The sequence below is a fragment of the Pleurodeles waltl genome, chromosome 1_2, assembly GCF_031143425.1.
Source record: "Pleurodeles waltl isolate 20211129_DDA chromosome 1_2, aPleWal1.hap1.20221129, whole genome shotgun sequence".
NCBI classification, from domain to species: Eukaryota; Metazoa; Chordata; class Amphibia; order Caudata; family Salamandridae; genus Pleurodeles; species Pleurodeles waltl.
In genome coordinates this window covers 1195012627-1195031669 of record NC_090437.1, presented here as the reverse complement: position 1 = coordinate 1195031669, position 19043 = coordinate 1195012627, and the positions used below count along the sequence as shown (strand labels likewise).

The window sequence follows — 19043 nt, the reverse complement described above, 5'->3', positions numbered from 1 at the left end:
AGCTGAAACTGAAATATGGAGTTCACAGGAAGCTGTTTTTGAGAGATGAAGTGCCAAGAGAGGGACGGAGAAGAGTCCCTCACAAGGGCAGACCTTTGAGGGCAGAGGAGGCACTTGTGAGGACTTATTTATTGATTTATAAGGCACCCTCTACAAACCAAATTGCATCTAGATGACTAGATTATATTTAAAAGTGTTACTTTAACAGTTAGGGCCAGATGTATCAAAGGATTTTGTCCATTCTGTGTCTATGGGAAAATGTGTTCATACATATGGCCCTTAGACCGCAAACTAAGAGCGAAGATAGTGCAGAGAAGGTCTAAAATCTACATATTTTTTTATAAAGAACGTTTTTTGGTGCCTTTCTAAAGCTGAGAAGTTTAGCTTTTTGTGGCTTCTGCTGGCAAGAAGTTCCGAATGAGAGGACCATGGAGTAACAAGGAGACATTGATGGCTTGATCTAAGGTTATGAGGTGGAAGACAGGTGGTATTTTCTTTCTTGAAGATTAACTAGTGCTGGTCCTTTGATGTGCTAATACATCATGGAAGCCAACGTAAATGTAATCTGCTTACTACTTGCAGCCAGTATAAGAGGGTAGGGCCACTGAAACATTGTTAAATTTACTAAGGTTTAGTGGCAACCTTGCTGCTGAATTTTGCAAGGTATACTATAATGTGCAAGCTATCTGATAAAGTGGAAGGCCACCTCGTTGCACATTTGTATAATCCAATGAGTGCACCAATCATGATATTATGATGTATTTTTTTCTATGCATTGTAGGTTTTGTATCAGCTGCAGCAGGCAAAATAATGAATATGGAAAAACCAAATTGACAGCTTGCCCAGGATCCAGCAATCAGATCCTTGGAGTGGTCTCACCATGCGGGTGGTACATTAGAGCGCCTGGAGAGCATGAGCGCCCTCCAAATCACTGTAATGAACAAACAAGAGGCATCTATGAGAAAGATGTGTTCTGGCATCATGGGAGGTCTTGGGCTGCTCTTGAAGGCGAGCAATGTAGCCTTGTTCTGCTTACGAAACTGTAGGCTGACAATTGGTAGCACGTAGTACTTTATCATGGACCAGCCATTAAGTGAGCAGCAGGAACGTGTCCCCAGTGCAAGGGACCAAGCAGGAAATCCATGTGTTTAATGAGGATCATCTCGAACAGGGACTCGAGCAATGTTGCACATGGGATCCGGGGTGGTCTGCAGCAGATGGTTGGGTTGTGTGCTTGGATGTCATCCCACACTTAACGAGATGGAGAAGGAGAAGCAGCTAGAACTCTCAGCTGAGTATTACTTATTAGTCCTTATATGGAAATATGACTCAAAACACTGTTATGAAATGCCTTATGTACTCTGCAGTCCAGTTGGAGTTTATGGATAGGGCATATATTATTAACGTGGCTCCTTCCAAATCTGGATAAGGAAGAGGTGTTATGTTTCTGTATTCAGTAATTGAACATTCATTGCTGCAATAAAGTACTTTTGTGCACCGTGTGTGGACAGTGTAAGTGCAAACCTTCTTCTGAAATATTATTGCCCTGATAACAAATATCAAAGTGGAGGCACAATACCTATGTGCCTTAGAAAGGGGATGCACTACATTTGCATCGTACACTCGAGATAGTTTCAGAAACATATAAAATGTTATCAACTCCAGGCAAAATGGGGAGGACTACATAGCAGAGGTTGTATCACAAGTGAAGCCTCACATTTGAGCTATAATGAGCTAGGATAATGAGGAAGTGGGAACAGGTTTACATTTTGATTGGAAATCTGAGAAATGCAAAACATTTGAAAGGATAAGTTGAAAAGTGATGTGTGAATTAAACCCGATGGATCCGAAATTGCTCATTTTGGGAATCTTTAGTGGGTGGGACGGTGCACATCATGAGAAACTGTTCGCTGGTTCGGGCACAATTGTGGCTAAAAGAAACATTGCTAAATATTGGTGAGCTATGGACGCACCCCCTGTGGCAGAATGGTTAAAGTGGATGGACCACTGTGCCGTTGTGGGGGAAATGGTCTACAGGTACAAGGTTGCCCCAAAAAACACACGAAAATAGGGAGCAAATGGTGGGAATAAACATCAATGAATGGCATGTGACATGGGGTGGCTTGGTTCTCCTGCTCATGAGAGATCTATCGTTGTTGAAGAACAGAACAGACTCTACTTGATGGGATATCTACTGCTTGCAGATGGGAGGGAGTACCGTTGCCTTATTTTGCATCTCTTCCAACAACACCCAGTCTCACTGGAGACTGCTTAGCCACGTCTTCCCTTTGCTCTGCTGACTAGGCTCGGAGGCTGGGTGGCCCGGAGTGTACATACCCGTGGTACTGTCAGCTGGTCCAGAAAGTTATTGGCGCTCAGCTTAACTCCCTTCAGGTCCCACCAGGTCCTCTTGTACTGCGTCGCATCCTGGGGAAGATTCCGCCGGCCATTCGTTGCTTGCCTGGTGTCCCTTCCTCAGTGTCGTGATGCTTCCATCACCAGACGCCAGCACCACTGGGTGAGCGCTTGGCTGCTGGCAATGAGTGGTTTTGACCGTTCGGGGTGGGAGGTGGCAGCAGATGGGCACGGCTGCGGAACCAGGTTGTGAAGGAAGACGTGTGGGATGGACCGGGGTGGTCTCAGCTGTGACCGAGTGGCAAGCTGATGTAACAGTCACCGTCACCTCACTCACTGACAAACTGAGGCAGCATGACGTATTCGAGAAGGTGGCCCAGGTGTAGCTGGTAGGCAAGGCTATGGGTGAGTGCGAGTGAGAGCTTTCACTTTGACATATTTACATTACAACTACTAGTGTGTACAGTCGTGGTCCAATATAACCTAACTGATCTAATTAGATATCTGGTCACACAGAGTTCAAACTGATCTATAGAGTGTAGGAAAAATTGACTCAACTTTTGGGAAACATCGTGCTTTTCAGCATAGATATTGCAAATTTCTGGAACCTTTACATCCTCAATTCTGTGATCTCCAGAGACCGGAAGTGCAATGAAAACTCGCCAGCAAAGGTCCAGGAAAACTATCAATCATAATCTAGCCCAAGGTTCAAAGCTGTTGAAACAACCAGCGGCAGACGCCGGGGGTCCTGGAATAAAGGAAAACTCTATGTCCTGCTGGGAAGGGCTAACAACATCAATATCGATAACGGCAGATGTGGAGCACAGACCGGCTCCTTAGCCAGACCCACAGGACTTTAGTGAGGGGGTATCTCAAGGAGCGATTACAGACTGCCCTCAGTTTTCAGATCACAGTGATGTGTTTTTAGTGAAAAGCACATCTGCAGTTTGCCAACAGAAGGATCACACTCTAATGCATGAACAATTATTGTCTGGGTGACAAGGATTACATGACCGTTTGGTGCGCTTAAAGCAGAAATCAATCACCTTTTGCCTGTCAACGACATCAATCAGTAGTCATTTAAAGTACTTTCCTAAGAATGGAAACTCATCACTGATTGAGCCAAATGGAAAGATAGGGAAACCCCAAAAATAAAGTTTTGCACTAATACCACTTTAATATCTAGACTTTCCCCTCAAGGACCAATTGTTACTCAAGCCGAGGTGCATAGCGTCCTTGATACCGGATTTCAACGTAACACGTTCTGAAAGCAGTTCAATCTTCGGGAGAGAGGAGCTTGAGGAGCCCCCATCCCAGGACATACTGGCTCCTACATCGAGCCAGAATAAATCAAGCTAGCTAAAAGTGAAAACATAAATTATGTCATAAGCATACAAAATGAGCTAGCAAGTGTTCCTGACAATTCGGACCAGTTGATAGAGCTGAGCAATCTAACCACCAATCAAAGCAACTATCAATCTTCTCCATCAATAAAGGCCAGAGCAAAAGTTCCTGACTTGCTCAGCCAGGAACAATCATTGGAAAAGCATTCAGAAACTCCTCCAGTATATCCTGTTCTCTCTGCAATGGGTGTAAATAGCTCCACTCTCAAGAAAATGAGGAAAGCCTTGGAATTTCAGTTTAGCTCTTATGAATGAACAGGTTATACTATTAAAATCAATTCAAGATAATTCAATTACTTGGAACTCCTTCCATAAAACCTTCATCGGGGTGGATACAAAACTTTCAACAGAAATGGAGAGCACCTCTAATTTGATGAAGCTTGACAATTTAATAAGCCTACTGCAGCTTCTTCCAACAAAGCTAAGTCTCAGTCTAAAATCAGACATAACAACAAATAATTTAATGAATATAGCTTTGCTTGATCGCATGGCACAGGATTCAACCATACCAACTCAAATCTGCAAAACAACCTTGAATAAATTTATACAAACACCAAGTTCAAGTGCAGCACAAGATGAGGAAAGATGTAAAAATGCTCAACACCTGTAGCATCCTTGATGGCAGAGTTATCAATCCCGTCCAAACATTTTTGGAAGGGCATAAACACGTTTTAGTTAATACAAAGAAAACTGTTTCAGATGGAAACTTGGGAATTACGAAACAAATATTGGGTGGATCTGCTGACCAATTTAAACACCCAACATCCACTGCATAGGAGCCAAATTGTAAGGACCTTTGGGATCCAGATGACCTCAATTTTAGATCAGGTTTACTGCCTCGAGGGGTCAGCCAGGACTAACAAATCGGCGAGTATCCTTTCACGCAGTAATCCTAACCTGACCTGCTGAGGTACGAGGAGTATGTAACCTTTTATATTGTCAACTATGGGGAGGGAATGGCACAATTGAAGAAGTAACTAGGAAACCATTTCCTCTAGAGCTCCACCTCTGTTCTGGATGAAAGTATTAAAGTGCTAAAAGGTGGTGATTAGCAAAGGTAAAGAACGCTATGGGGAATAACATATGACTAAAATTAAGAGTCACCTCCTACACTCATCTGAGCAGTTGCATCAAAGTATTGTCTAAAAAGTACACTCAAAGTATTTTATTCTCTCAGTGAAAAAAACAGCCATCTTGAAAGTAATACCAAACTTACCATCTTTTTAGGTGTTGCCACTTTTGATAACTTAAGTGTTTTAAATATAAAGCATAACAGCCTTAGACTGAACAGTTTCATAAATTAATCTTTCCTTTCCTTAATTTGTGTTTTATTTCATAGCTGGTAGTACTTAAAGCTCTGCAGTGAGACAGCCATTTTTAATGAATATAAATACACACACATATATATATATATATATATACAGACGTGCACACATACATGACCCTGTCATGCACAGTTTTTTCTTCATAATTTGATTGCTAATGTTTCATTGATATCTTTAAAGATGTTCTGAAAGTTGTGCTGTAATATCTGGAGTAATTAGCAGTGCATGGTGTGGGCACGAGTTATAATTACTAGAAATAACTAAAACTGCCAAATTTCTCTGGTTTTGTGCGAGTAAATTCTGAACCAAACTATACCGTCCTTACAACCTTTGTTTTTTTAAGTGAATTTCTATGTTTTCTTTCATAGTATGTTAGAGTTCTTTCGGCCTTCTTGGGAAAAAGTCCAGTATGTATTCTACACTACAGCTGTATAATGAAGCACAAGGAACTGTCACCAGTGACCAGTGTGTTTTGGCAACATAATTGTTCCTGTTGCCTGTTTATCTAGAATTCAGAGATAAGATGAATCCTCGTATAGAGAGACCAACGAGACTACAAAGATGTATATCTCCACCAAATCAAGGTCCTTCTTCTTATCTGTATGAAGTAAGCGCTTCTTTGTTTTGTAGAGATGTCCTCAGATTCCTCGGCATCAAGAACGATCCATCAAAATCGGCGAGAAATGCACTGCGGATGCTATCCATCATCCTGGCAAAAGGGGGGGAAGGTGTGCATACTACTAACGTGAAGGATTGGGGCCAAGTGTGAGCAGCTTCCAGGTGATTTGCACATTTGCATACTCTTAGAAATTTAAAGGGAGTCCTATGGACTCTAGGGGAGGAGGGCCAAGCGGCCTCCCTCCCCTGTTCGATTTCAGCCCCAGGAACCCCATCCCACATGGCCCTCCACTATTCAATGGGGGTGCAGCACTGCCACCTCTCCCCAACCAATTTAGGACCCTGGGAACCCATCCCAGGGGCCCACTTCTATTCAATGGGGGGGCTGCGTGGCCCCCTTCCTCAGCCAATTTTGGCCCTGGGGACTCATTACCCAGGCTCGACCTCTATTCAATCGGGGGAGGGAGGATGCGCCCCAGGACATAAAAATGCCCTAGGAGGGGGGCCCCATGTGCCCTCTGCTTTATTTTAAAAATATGTTCACATACCCCCGGTACCTGGCCCACCCAGAGGCTTTAGAATAAAAAAGCGTGGCATACCGCACTTGTTTTTTTTTTTACATTTTTTGCTGCAAATTCATGTCAAATTCACTGCCAAATGTTGTTTAAAAAGTGTTTTTTTTTTTTTTTTGCCCCGCTGTGGTCCCCAATACCAAAGCTAAGAGATCAGGGTGTACCTAACCTGCCCCTTTTCTTATTTTTGTAACCATTTTTCTGGGACTCGGCTAAAGCAGAGACCCAAGATGGTTGCCAACACTTCCTTGTTGAAGTGTTAGCAGCCAATCAAATCTCAGCACAAGATCGAGAGTATGAGCGAAGCCTTCGCACCTCTAGATATCTATATTTCGTTTTGTTTTAATATCTCAAAAACTACTGAAAGGATGTACACAAACAACAAAAAAGCCTCTTTCTGCACCAAAAGCTACCTTTCTGCCAAATTTGGTATAATTCCGTCCAGCACTTCTGGCTGTAGTCGTGTTCAAAATCCACATTGGAATTATCATTGGAAATGCACTTTTTTTGACCCCCACTCTTTTTCTTGGCCCCCGTTTGACGGATCACCCCGAACCTTTCCATGTACAACAAGATTCTCGGGAACACATTTTTGGGAAAATTTCACGAAGATTCGTCAAACGGCGCCAAAGATATAGGCAAGTAAAAAAAAAAAAATCTGTGGAAACATGGTCCTAACTATAAGTACCTACTTGCCACAGTATATACACGATAAATATATATATGTGTGTGTGTGTGTGTTTTTTTAGTCACGTTTTACTAATTGAAGTTTTACTCCAAGTTCTGTACAACATATCAAACATGGGAGGAAATGGTAGCACAAAGTAACAAGGGTAAAGGAAACAAATAGTAATAAAAAGATAAGAGTCTGCACAGCAAGAAATGTCCATTAGTCATGTGTAGGAGCAATGAAAGGTGACCATAAAAATCCATCAATCAATAAAAAAGTGTACTATCCTGATCCAATATTACTGGCAATATACAAGTGCATGGAGTTACTAATGGAAAGTGTACGGATGTCGCTGTGCATAACTGGTGGCATGTCAGCCTAAGGATCCACGAGGTGAGCGATCAAGCAACTGGGTATATACAAGGTAGAGCCCCAGGAGAAAGGCCACTCATGGGAGAGGGGATCCAGGCGTGCGTTGGGTTTCAGCGTGTGTACCAAGTGAGGATGCATATGTGGTGAATTGGGGCCATATATTTACCCAGCAGGAGCCCTAGGGCATGCCCCCATGTTTGAAACAGTCTCCCACCGCACCCTGCTCAACAGACTCCACCACATCAGGATTCAAGGAAACACCCTCAAATAGATCGCCTCGTACCTCACCGGCGGAACCCAAAGAATCCGTCTCCCACTGTTCACATCAGAGCCCAAAAAGATCATCTGTGGAGTCCCCCAAGGATCGTCCGTCAGCCTGACCCTCTTCAACACCTACATGACCCCCCTCGCCGTCACCATCAGATCACATGGACTCAACATTATCTCCTGTGCCGACAACACAGAGCTCATACTCTCACTGTCCGGAGATCTCGCCACCACAAAAGCTACCTTCCACTGATGCATGATGAACATAGCAAACAGGATGAAGGACACCGGTCTCAAACTCAACACTGAAAAAAGAGAAGTCCTCATCTTTGCCATGGACACATAGTGGCCCGCAGATCACAACCCACAACCGGCCCCAACCATGCCTGCAACCTCAGCATCATCCTGGATAGCAAGCTATCCATGAAGGCACAAATCGATTCAGTCTCATCCGCCTGCTTCAACACCCTTCACATGCTCCGCAAGATCTTCAGGTGGCTCCCAGCAAACACCAGAAGGACTGTCACACAAGCCTCATCACCAGCAGATTGGACTACGGAAACACACTATGTAGGAATCACAACACGCCTACTGAAGAGACCTCCTAAGCAGGACCCACATCACACCTGATCTCAAGAAACTACACTGGCTCCCGATTCAGAAGAGATTCCAGTTCAAGATGCTGACCCACGCCCTCAAGGCCCTACACAACGACGGACCAGTTTACATCAACAAACGGCTGACTTTCCACCAACTGAACAGACACCTCAGATCAGCTTCCCTCTCCCTTGCAGCGGAGGACACTCCTTCTCGCAACTGGTGGCTAAGGCTCGGAACAACCTCCCCCTGCACCTCAGGACCGCACTGACTCTAGTGATTCAGAAGATAACTAAAGACCTGGATGTTTGAATAATCATACCTCCATGCAGCAGCAAACAGCTCCAGCACCTCGAGACCCTCCCATGTGATTTGCTGCCCCCTATAAATGTTTGATTGATTGATTGATTGGGGAATCAGCTACCAGTAAGTTGCTACTGACAGTAGGCCACATCTCTCTGGGCGTGGAGCGGGGTGGCAGTCCCACTTTATTGCGACCCTCAGTTTGGCCATAAGTGATAGCCAAGCAGTGAGGCACCAAACTCTGCTGGGAGTGTCCTTGACAAACCCCAGGAGGACTATCATCGAGTCTGTGGATGGCAGTGGTCAGTAATCTGGGCGACAGCATCATAGACCTCTGTCCAGAAGTGTGGAATCGCAGGGCACTCCCACACAAGTAGGACAAAGGAAGCATTATCAGCTCCACATCTGCAGCATCATGCCTCTTCAGTGAAGCTCATGGGATGCATCTGGGCAGGAGTGCAATACATTTTATGAATGAATTTGGTGTGTAATAAGTGCAGTTTATAGTTGGGAGAGAGGTATTTGTTCAGTCTGCAGCAATATCGCCATTGTGCCATGGTTAGTGGCGGCTCAAGCTCAGCCTCCCAGTCAAGGCAGGCCTCAGAGTGCATAAAGAAGATTTCTCCTGCATGGTAGAATAAAGATGTGTGAATTCACCAGTATCATACCTAATGCATGAAATGTGGGGGGGTAGGGACTGTAGGGAACGTGTTGTTCAGAGTCTGGATTGATGCTCAGAGCTTGAAGCATGTAAAGACGTCTAGTGGGGCACATTGTGGGAGCAAAAGGAGGTGTTATACTGTAAGGAAGCTATCCACTGTGCAGAGGTCACCCACGTTATTTAACGTAATCTAGAAAGTTGGCAATGAGTTTTGTTGCCTGCCACTGTTGGGAGAAGTGGGTGACCCTTCAGGGGGATATGGGGGTGAATACAGGCAAGTCAGCCAAGCGTGGATGCGTAATCTGTCCCACGCCAAGTCGTGCAGGTGGCAGTGTCAATCATCATGTCAGGGTAGCGGACAGGCAAATATAGTGCAGTACGTAATGGACAAGGAGGTCTGTTGCCTAAGTCAATTGTCAAGTGAGACGGGAATGGAAGGGAGTATTGCCAGTAGTGCGCAAACTGTGGTTGTGCACAGTAATAATAAAGTTCTATGTCTGGAGCGCATAAACTGCCTTGCTCAAAGCGAAGGGTAAATGTCTCCCAGGTGATCCTTTTTTTTCTGCTGGCCCTGGCTAAGGTGACAAGATGTGTGCAAAGTCACCTGAAGAAGTGTGTTGGAAGTGTATGGGGATATTAATGAAGAGATAAAGAAACTTGGGGAAAATCAGAATCTTGGCGATTGCAATCCTCCTTACCATGGACAATGACAGGTGGGTTCTGATTGGCACAAGATCCTCAAGCCACGATCTTACCTTGCCATAGTTGGCTCTCCAGTGTTCTCCAATGTCCTTGCTAAGCCAGCTACCTAGGTAGCAGACTGGCCCATCCACCCACTGCAATGGGTGGTTGGTGGTAAAGCAGTCAGTCACCTCCATTACAAGAAACAGTACTGATTTAGACCAGTTTATGGTGATGCCGGCGAGACTGCAGAAGTATATGACTTCACAGATCACAGAGGGAGTGTTAAGGTGAGGGTCTCACAGATATAGCGTAACATTGTTCGTACATAGAAACTAGGACGCTTCTGCCATAGAAAGCTAGTCCTCTTCGTGAGTGATGTTGTAGTCGGGTCTCCAGTGGTTCCAGGCCGATGACAAAAAAGAATAGGTGAAGGGGGACATCCATGTTTAGTGCCTCTGGTCACAGGTAATGAGGCAGTATTTTGCCAATGATGCGCAGTCTGGTGCATAGAGATGTATAAAGGAGTTTAATCCAGCTAACAAATTGAGGACTGAGCCCTAATCACTGCAGTAGCTTGAAAAAGAAAGACCATTCTAAGGGAATCAAATGCCTTGAGCCTTGGTGGCATCAAGTAGGATTGCTGCTGCCTTGAGTGGAAGAAATCGATGGAATGCATAAGTGCGAACATTTGCGTAAGTTATGGGACCATTATGGGTGGATACAAACCCCGACTGGTCCAGGTGGACTATGGCAAGTGGCAATGGTGTTAGTCAGGTAGAGAAATTTAGCAAGTATTTTATTGTCAACATTAATAATTGAAAGTGGCTTGTAGGAGTTGTACTGATCTAGCAGCTTCCTGGGTTTCAGCATGGACACGTTTACCCCTTCAAGTAGAATAGTGGGTAGGCTTTCAACATGGAGAGTTTAATCATAAACCACCAGCAGGCAGGGGGCAGGGATTAGTGCATATTCTTTATAAAAGGAAACAGTGAAACCATCTAGCCAGAAGGTCTTGACGCCCGGCAAGCTCTGGACCATCTGTATAATATCCTCCACCGAGAAGGGAACATCGAGATACTGCCAGTGAACATTCTCTAGTGAACATTCTTGAGCCGTAGCAATTGGGTGGAATCGAGATACTATCCAAGCAGTTCCTGGTCAGAGGCAATCGCTGAGCTATAGAGGTTAGTATAGAAGGATGTCATGTTGTTTTGAAGGACTCTGGGTCTGTATGCAGTGTCTGCTGGCCATCCCGTAGTCCTGTGATGTGTGTTCAGCCTATTGGCGGTGGAGTAATTCGGCTTATGTTTGGCCAGCCCTGTCCCACTTGCCATAGCACCAAGTCACAGTCTCTCTGTGGAGGAAATATGTCTCTCGAGTGGACTCTTCATCGTATTCACTGAGCTTCTGTCTGATAGAGGCAAGGATACTCGTGTCCCCAGAAGCGAAGAACATCAGTACAAGACCATAAAGTTCGGATTCAAGGCGGGCCAGTTGAGTACGTATTGCTTTCATGACCCCAGCCTGTTAGGCAATGCAGGCACCCCATATTACTACCTTGAAGGGCTCCCATATAGTGGAGGCAGAGGGGACAGAAGGGGAGTTATGAGAGAAGTAATCTAGAATGTCAGTTCTGATTTAATCGTAGAGTACTAGGTTATAGAGGGCATTAGCAGGGAGCCTCCAAGAGTGTGCTCAGGTGCGTGTCTCAGGGAGGGCCAGTTCGAGGACGACCAGTGTGTGGTCGGAAAGAAATCTGGGTAAATGGTCAGTCGCCACAGCCCAGGGGACAGCATCCTTCATCACCAGCCAGACATATATCCTAGACCAGGTATTATATGTAGTTCTGATAAGTGTGCTGCCCCTCCTATCATGAGGGTTGTCAACATTAGGGCTGTAAATAGTGACCAGTGAAAAGGACCAACCCCGAAGCATGCTGTGTAAGACTACCTATCTACCCTGCGTATCACAAATGGAAGTTTCCGTACACCATTGAAGACCTTTACAAATGAAATTAACTATGACAGATAAACAAATATGAGCAGAGCTTTTCTCTGATCATTAAGCCCACGCACATTCAAAGTAAGACATCTAAAGGTGGTCATTATAGTGTAAAGCTGCAAGCTGTCTAGTGGTGGAGCGGCAGTGGTATCTCCGAGCATAATAGGGCACTGTGTGTGTGCGCTATGTTGTGTAAATATACTCTGCAAGAATACAGCAAATGAGTGTCCCCTTCCCACCACTTAGTTAAACTCCCCAAATTGGCTGAACCATCCATGTTTCTTCCCTCTCTCTACCCCCACAACATGTGAACAATCAACAAAATTAGAGGAATACATCTCTCAGGGTGCCATGAGGCCATGCGAATAGCCCAGCGATAAAGGCTGGGTGACCGAGGAGGAGGGATAATCATGGCATCAGAGTACAACATGAGCTAGGTATACAGTACATCAGGCTTCAAGCCAATGTACTGTAATTATAGTGAGCACAGGATGACCTGATGACCACACTAGGCAACCCAGGCCTAGCCAAGTCCACAGCACAGCAAATCACAGCGGATCCCAATGTAACCTCTAAGTGAGCATATAGTTAGTCATTGTCACTGAAGTTACTGCTTTTTGAGGCCTCAAGTGAGGTTGAGCGGGTACCCGGGTGGCTTCCAGCTTATGCAAAAATGTCAGGGCTGCCTTGGGGTCAGTGATGAAATGGGTTTTACAATTCAGGAAAACCCACAGCTTAGCAGGGTAAATCAGGGAGTACGCAACTTCAGCCTTCTGGAGCAGTGTCTTGGCTAGCAGGAATTCTCCGAGGGCCGTCTGCACAGCCAGTGTAAAATAACAGTAAAGCAAAAAGGAGTTTCCTCTATACTGTATGTGATGGCGCTCCCAGACCAATTTCAGGATAGCATCTTAGTACCTGTAACTGAGGAGATGGGCCACTACTGGCCTGTGCTTGCTCAGTTGCAAACATGGGGGATAGGGCTTCGCCAAACAAGAGTGGAGCATGACCACAACATAGGTATCCATCCTATCCATAGCAGCTGACTTGCTGATTCCCAAGATACGCATGTTGTTTTGCCGAGATCTGGCATTCAGATCTTTATTTTTGATCACCTTCAGGACATTGTCCATTCTGAGTAGGTATTCATTTGTGGTAGTGTGTGCGTCCTCAACCTGCGATAGCCTGGACTCCAATTAGTCAATGTGCCAACAATGCTTGTCTAGCTGCTCTTTCATATAACCAAGCCTGGTGGTTAGTAGGTCTATCCTAGTGTCAACTGAATCAAGGCTATGGTTCAGGTCAGAGGACATGCCTTTAATGTCTTGGTCCAGGAGGGTCTCTGTAGGAACATCTCGCAGTAGGGCTGCAAAGGCCAACTTGCCTGCACCCACGCCCCGCCGATCCGGGAAGGACAGCTTTGGTGTTTGGAATCATGCTTGCCCATCGTTTTTGCTAGAAGAGGTGAGCAAGCCTGGTGGTCCACTGGCCCGTGGGCAGGGTCCAGACACACCCCTGGGGATCCAAAAGGGGCACGAGCAGGCCTGGTGTCCCTCACCTCATACATGGAGTCATTCCCACATCCGCGGGTGCCACCAAAACAGTGTCAGGCATTCATAGTGGCCCCCAGAAAACAGCTCAAGCACCACGCAGCACACAAACTTAAGGGGACACACAGCCCTCAAAGGCGACTCACCAGGCAGCAGTAACTCTGTGGTGCAGCTCAGTAGCCACACAACACACAGACTCAGGGGAGGGGAGCTCAGCCCTCACATGCAAATCCTTTGTCACCAGCAGTTCCACAATGCAGGCCCCTCACACCATCAGACCAACAGCTGTGGCAAGACCACAGACACACAGCAACTCTGAGTGAATAGCTCCCAATGACTGGGACAGCACTGCGGAGTGTCCAATTTTCATGTTGGGTCGCAATATCCCTAGCCCGCGGGGGCCAGCTGCTGACTCTGGGAGTCGCAGCAGCACAGGTCTCCAACCCAGCCCGCGTGAGATCAAAATGCAGGCTGTGGCCGTGCAGCAAATCAGGAGCAGGCCGTCCTTGCTGTCTTCAGTGGCTGTGCACACACGCCAGGAGAGCATTGCTGCAGCAACCCCCCTCCTATAGCCAAGGGGCACCATGGCCCGGCTGGCAGCCCCCAAGAGGGGCCATACACTCCCCTGCAAGTCCGCGAAGGCCCAACAGACAGCAACCCACAAGAGGGGGACTGCTCCCCTCTCAGCTTAGGACATTCGTAGTGTAGGATTTTACCAGGACCGGCCAGTTGGGGGCCTCGTCACCAGCTGCATCCACCTTCAGGAGGGAGACTATGGACCCCGCAGTACAGGGATCAGGACATATTATTCCCTCTGCCGGCAGCAGCCATCTTGCTGCCTGGCTCTCTGGCACCTCTTATAAATATATTCACATGCATCTGTAATTCTGTGTTTTAAACCACACATCTGTTTCTAAGCCCTGTAAACACCAGATATCATTCAACTTTGATTAGAAAATAAACCTTTTATTCTCATTAAGGTGAATGGCATGCTACGGGTATAATAACACTTTCTGTGACATCAGCTCATGTTAAAACATTACTCAATCCCTTTGTTAGCCCCCTCCCCTAATTTCTATAGATGCCAACAGTTTGGAGAAAGAGGGAAATTTAGAGAAATTAGTCAGGGGAAATTAATTTGCCCTGTAGTTTGAATAAGCTGGATGAAGTTCTACATGGGTGAAACATACAATAACATGATTTTCACCTCACAAAATGAGGAATCTCCCACATAAATCGGGAGTGTTGGAAAGGAAGCATTTTTTTACTCAATTCTTCCCAAGCAACATAAAGTAATGACACTCTGTCAGATGCTGGTGGGTTGGCGCAAACAAAAGTAATAAATTAGTAGCTAATGTATGTCAAGAGATTCTAGGACCCTGAGATAATTCTTGGATCATCTGACAAATGTGTCTGGGTAGCTACACTCAATATGTTGGTGTGGCTAATGTGACTTGAGTGCCACTAATAAGTTAATGATTCTAGCTCCCTCAATCTCTTGAGGCAGAGGTCTTCAAACTCGAGGGTGGGCCCCTGCAGGGTCTTTAACTGATCCTCATAGTGGCACCAGACACTGGCCAAGAGAAACTTCATGCTGATAACAGTGTTTTAATTTTAGTGAAAAGAGAGTGTCAGTCAGCCATCCTGCAATGCATGATCAATAACATATTTTGTCCTGACTGGGAGTAGGTGTCAAAGGGACAGGACCTCAAACTCAGTGTATAAAGAATCACACTGTGCACACTTTTACACTTCGGAAGAACTGGCTGACCAGAATAATATGGTGGCAATCTGGGTCTGCTTTTGCACTGGTGGTGCCCTGTACGACAGTCTTTTTTGGCACCCCCCTCGACCCCATGACCACCTCCTCGGATCCTCTCACTAACACCAGGCAAAAGTGCCCCTCATCTCTCCATAGCCCCTCTCTCACTTACATTTAATTTGTTTTAACAATTTAGTAAAGGCTGGTTTTACTAATCCACTCAGCTATCCAAATAAAACACAGTTCTGTTATTTACAGCAGGCACAGTAACCCTCTGTGCTACTTTATACCGAGTTGAAGCTGCTACCAGACAAAACTCAATGTCTCTCTAGCAGGAACATTAATCATAAGAGGTATGTTGGCATTTTAATTGCTTCCAGAAGGCTGGAGGCACAAGGAACTTTTCAGCAGGTGCTTTTAAATCACAAGTTTCGTAAGTTATTGCTAAACACAGCAACCCCTTAAGGTCAACGCCCCCAATCTAGGTCAGCACCCGGTGCGGCCACATCAGTGTTCGCCCTACAGCTGGCCTTGGTGGCAATCATGTATTTGACTGCATGTTTAAAAGGATAATTGATCATAACTGCAGTGTTTAAATATATTTGACATATTTATACATTGTTAATTTTATACGAGAAAATAAAGTGAAAAAATATGTTCCCATTCTGAGAGCCCAGTATTTTTTTTTTTTTTTTTTTCCAACAGAGAGTGGGGGAGGCACACCATTAAAAAGTTTACCATTTACAAGCCTGAGGCATGTTCACACCATTTCATCCAACATACAGTGATAGTAATATATGCATTTAAAACATTCAAATACCCCATGTCCCGAAGACGTTGCCACGAGTTACCCACAACGTGTTGGTCGGTCTGCATTGTTCTTTATTTATACAGACTTTATTGCTATTCAATGTGGAGCAAGACTATGTTGCATACAGTTCAGAATAGAGTTCAGTTCAGAGACTGTAAGGTGACAACCTTCTCTTTTTCATTTAACGCTAAAGATCAGTGCTTTGTGTTCAGTGATTGAATTAGAGTTAGCGTATGGAATTCAATATATGTATCACAACTTCAATCAAACTGACACAAATGTATACATGTGGATAGCTGCAATTAATTCATTCAGTTTAATACACATTTCATTCTTTTTTTTTTTTTTTGAGTCCTCATTTATTACAAAAGACCGGAGGAGCCATAATGTGTCCCGACTCTGGTCAGATCCCTAGCTAAAGGTTGACACCAAGGGTCAGCCTCCATCAACCTGAGGAGAGGAGATAAGGGGTGAGGGGAGGCAGACAGAACAGATCTGCACCCCCACCTCCTCAATGTTGTATCTTAGTGCTTAATCATTGGACTCTTACAATAATCAAATACCAAGAGTTAATTCGTATTATGTCTCCCCGGACTGTAAACGGAGAAGGTTAGCTCTGTAGAAGGCCAGAAAAGGTTCCCGCATTCTCTGACACTTAACTGAGCCATTACTACAATCTAGGTCAGAGATTCTCTTCACCGACGATAGTCAATCAGTATAAGTGAGGAGAAGGACTAGAGATCCACTTAATGCATATCTCCTGCCTTGCTATCAGCACCAAGTCAAAAACGGGTGCGCCAGAGGTTTCTCCAATTTATCGTGTATATTCCTCTCGAAACCCTCATATAATCCAAATACAATCATTGGTAGGGTTATCTCAGCTCATCTGTTTATGATCATCTTGCCCACTTTTTCCCAGAGTATTTGAACTCCTGGACACCGCCACCAGAAGTGGATGTCATCTGCGCCATCTAAGCCGCACTTCAGCCAATTGCCCGCATACACATTTCATTCTGTACTTTATATATGTATATATGGAAGTTTAAAAGTGTTGTTCCCAATCCTTTTGGTATGAATCTTCCCCATCCCTGTGTTCTACAGACCTTTCCCAGTGGTGTAACAAAACTTTAAGCTGCCCCCCACCTACAAAGTATCTGTAGAGTCCACCCTCCCCCTGGAGCTAGTCCTGGGCCTGCACTCATGCATAGTGTACTGTGCTGAGGAGGTCCACTGGAGATGGGGTCGCCCCGCATCAAGAGAGCTGCGGGGGCCTTTGTTACGCCACTGAAACCTCCATGAGGAGTCTGACTTAGAATGCTGAGAGAATTCTATGCTGTCAGGAGACCGGTGTGAGAGGAGGGAAAGGTGGTAGAGAAGGCTAATAAATACTTCATGGTTACCTGATATATTGTCGACTTTTAATAGTAGTCATGAGATGCAAGGGTGTGATTTTCTGTTTGGAATGTCATATACAATAAATTAAAGTACCATCTCCGGCCCTACTTTCCTCTGCTAGCTCCTGGCTAGATAAACAGAACGGTTTAGGTCGGAGATGCTGGACATCTCAAAGATGCAATTAAATAATCAACAAAACAAAGCGGCCATAGATGTCTACTCCTCCAGTTACAGAGCTTCAAGGAGATTTAAGCGATGTGCAGCCTGTAATCAAAGTCTGTCTGCCACGGTTTAAGCCTCACCTTCCACTTTGAAAGATACGGTCTCCTGAGCCCCCTTGATTCCACAATCTGGAGGGGGCGAGGGGATGGTGAATGGTCCCGTCTCACGTAATGCTTACTCCCATGCACCAACCACTCTCTCTGTAATTAAATCCCTTCCACGTTTCCTTAGCGTACAACCTCACACACCATCACGTGCATACACAAACTATCCCTCTCACAATATCCATCCTCTCTTGAACTGAAGTCCCTACGTCTATTTCCTGTCACGTAATGTACACCGCATCCTCACCGAGTCTCAGCGTATCCCTACTTTTGTTGTCGCTCTAAGAACTCCATCTCTCCAAACCTACACTCACATCATTACAGCCGACATTTAGCATCTCTCACAGAACCTGTAAACTCATGTTATCCAACCGTACGCCTTCCTGCCTATACTTTCTGAAAATGCTTGACTTGTTGCTTCTAACTATACGCCCTGTCTATCTTCGCCCTCAACTTATATAGGTCAGTCCAGACAGTCATTCTCCTTTGACAACCTCAGATCTCCCTCCTTGTCAGCTGCACCGTTTCACATCCTCCCCCCTCTGCACAGATGCACTGAGTTTGGGCCTGACTTACCTGTCGCCTCCCGACAGATGTTAAGCATCCGCTCACCGCCACTACCCTTCCGACTCCAGCCAACTCCAAGATGCACAGGCGAGGGCGGTGACCAGGAGGCGGGTTTCGAGGTGATTGACAAGCTAAGGGGTGGGGCTAAAAGAGGGCTTTGTGATGATACTTCCCAGTAAGCCCCGCGATTGGTCCTAAAAAATGACTCGCCTCGAAAAAGACGGCCCACCGAGCCACGAAGAAACCGGCCCTGCGTGCTCTACCGGAAGAGCCCGCCCCGCTCCTAGGAAGTAATCTCGCAGCCCGTCTGAGATGCTAATTCTGCTGAAACGTGTTGAAGCGAGTATGAGGCATACTGGTACGAGAAGTCCCGGCCTCTGGCATAAGAGGGAGCGCTGGACGTTTGGAGGAAGTGGTCAAGTTCTGTAATTTTATGAAGTTGGTCCCATTACATGTCTCACCCCTTCAGCCAGGCCTGGCTTTGCCGAGCTGCGCTCATGCTTGTGTTTTTGGCCTCATACGACTTACAATGCTAGCATCAGCATTACAAAACACATAAGATATTCTGTTGCCGTGAAAAAATTGCTAACGCGTCCGTCTATGTTAATTCATACACATCAGGACTCGTTTTAGGCCAATGAATCTTTGGGCCCAGTGGTGAGACACCGTAGGACGAGATAACTGATCAAAATATCAATCAATATGTCAATAACATTGTCAACATTTAACACCAAAATATATCTTACTTTAGACATTAATAAACATTCGGCGCAACCATGACCTTTCAGTCATGAATAACCACACCTT

General features: G+C 45.4%; 1 protein-coding gene across 1 annotated transcript in view; it reads right to left on the bottom strand.

Annotated features, from left to right (window-relative positions):
* Positions 1-18342, bottom strand: part of MFSD10 (major facilitator superfamily domain containing 10) — a 172558-nt gene extending 154216 nt beyond the window's left edge. Inside the window, exon 1 of the mRNA XM_069203516.1 lies at positions 18246-18342. The gene's annotated coding sequence lies outside the window, so the exon portion shown is untranslated. The remainder of the gene's footprint in view (positions 1-18245) is intronic.
* Between the last annotated feature and the right edge of the window lie 701 nt (positions 18343-19043).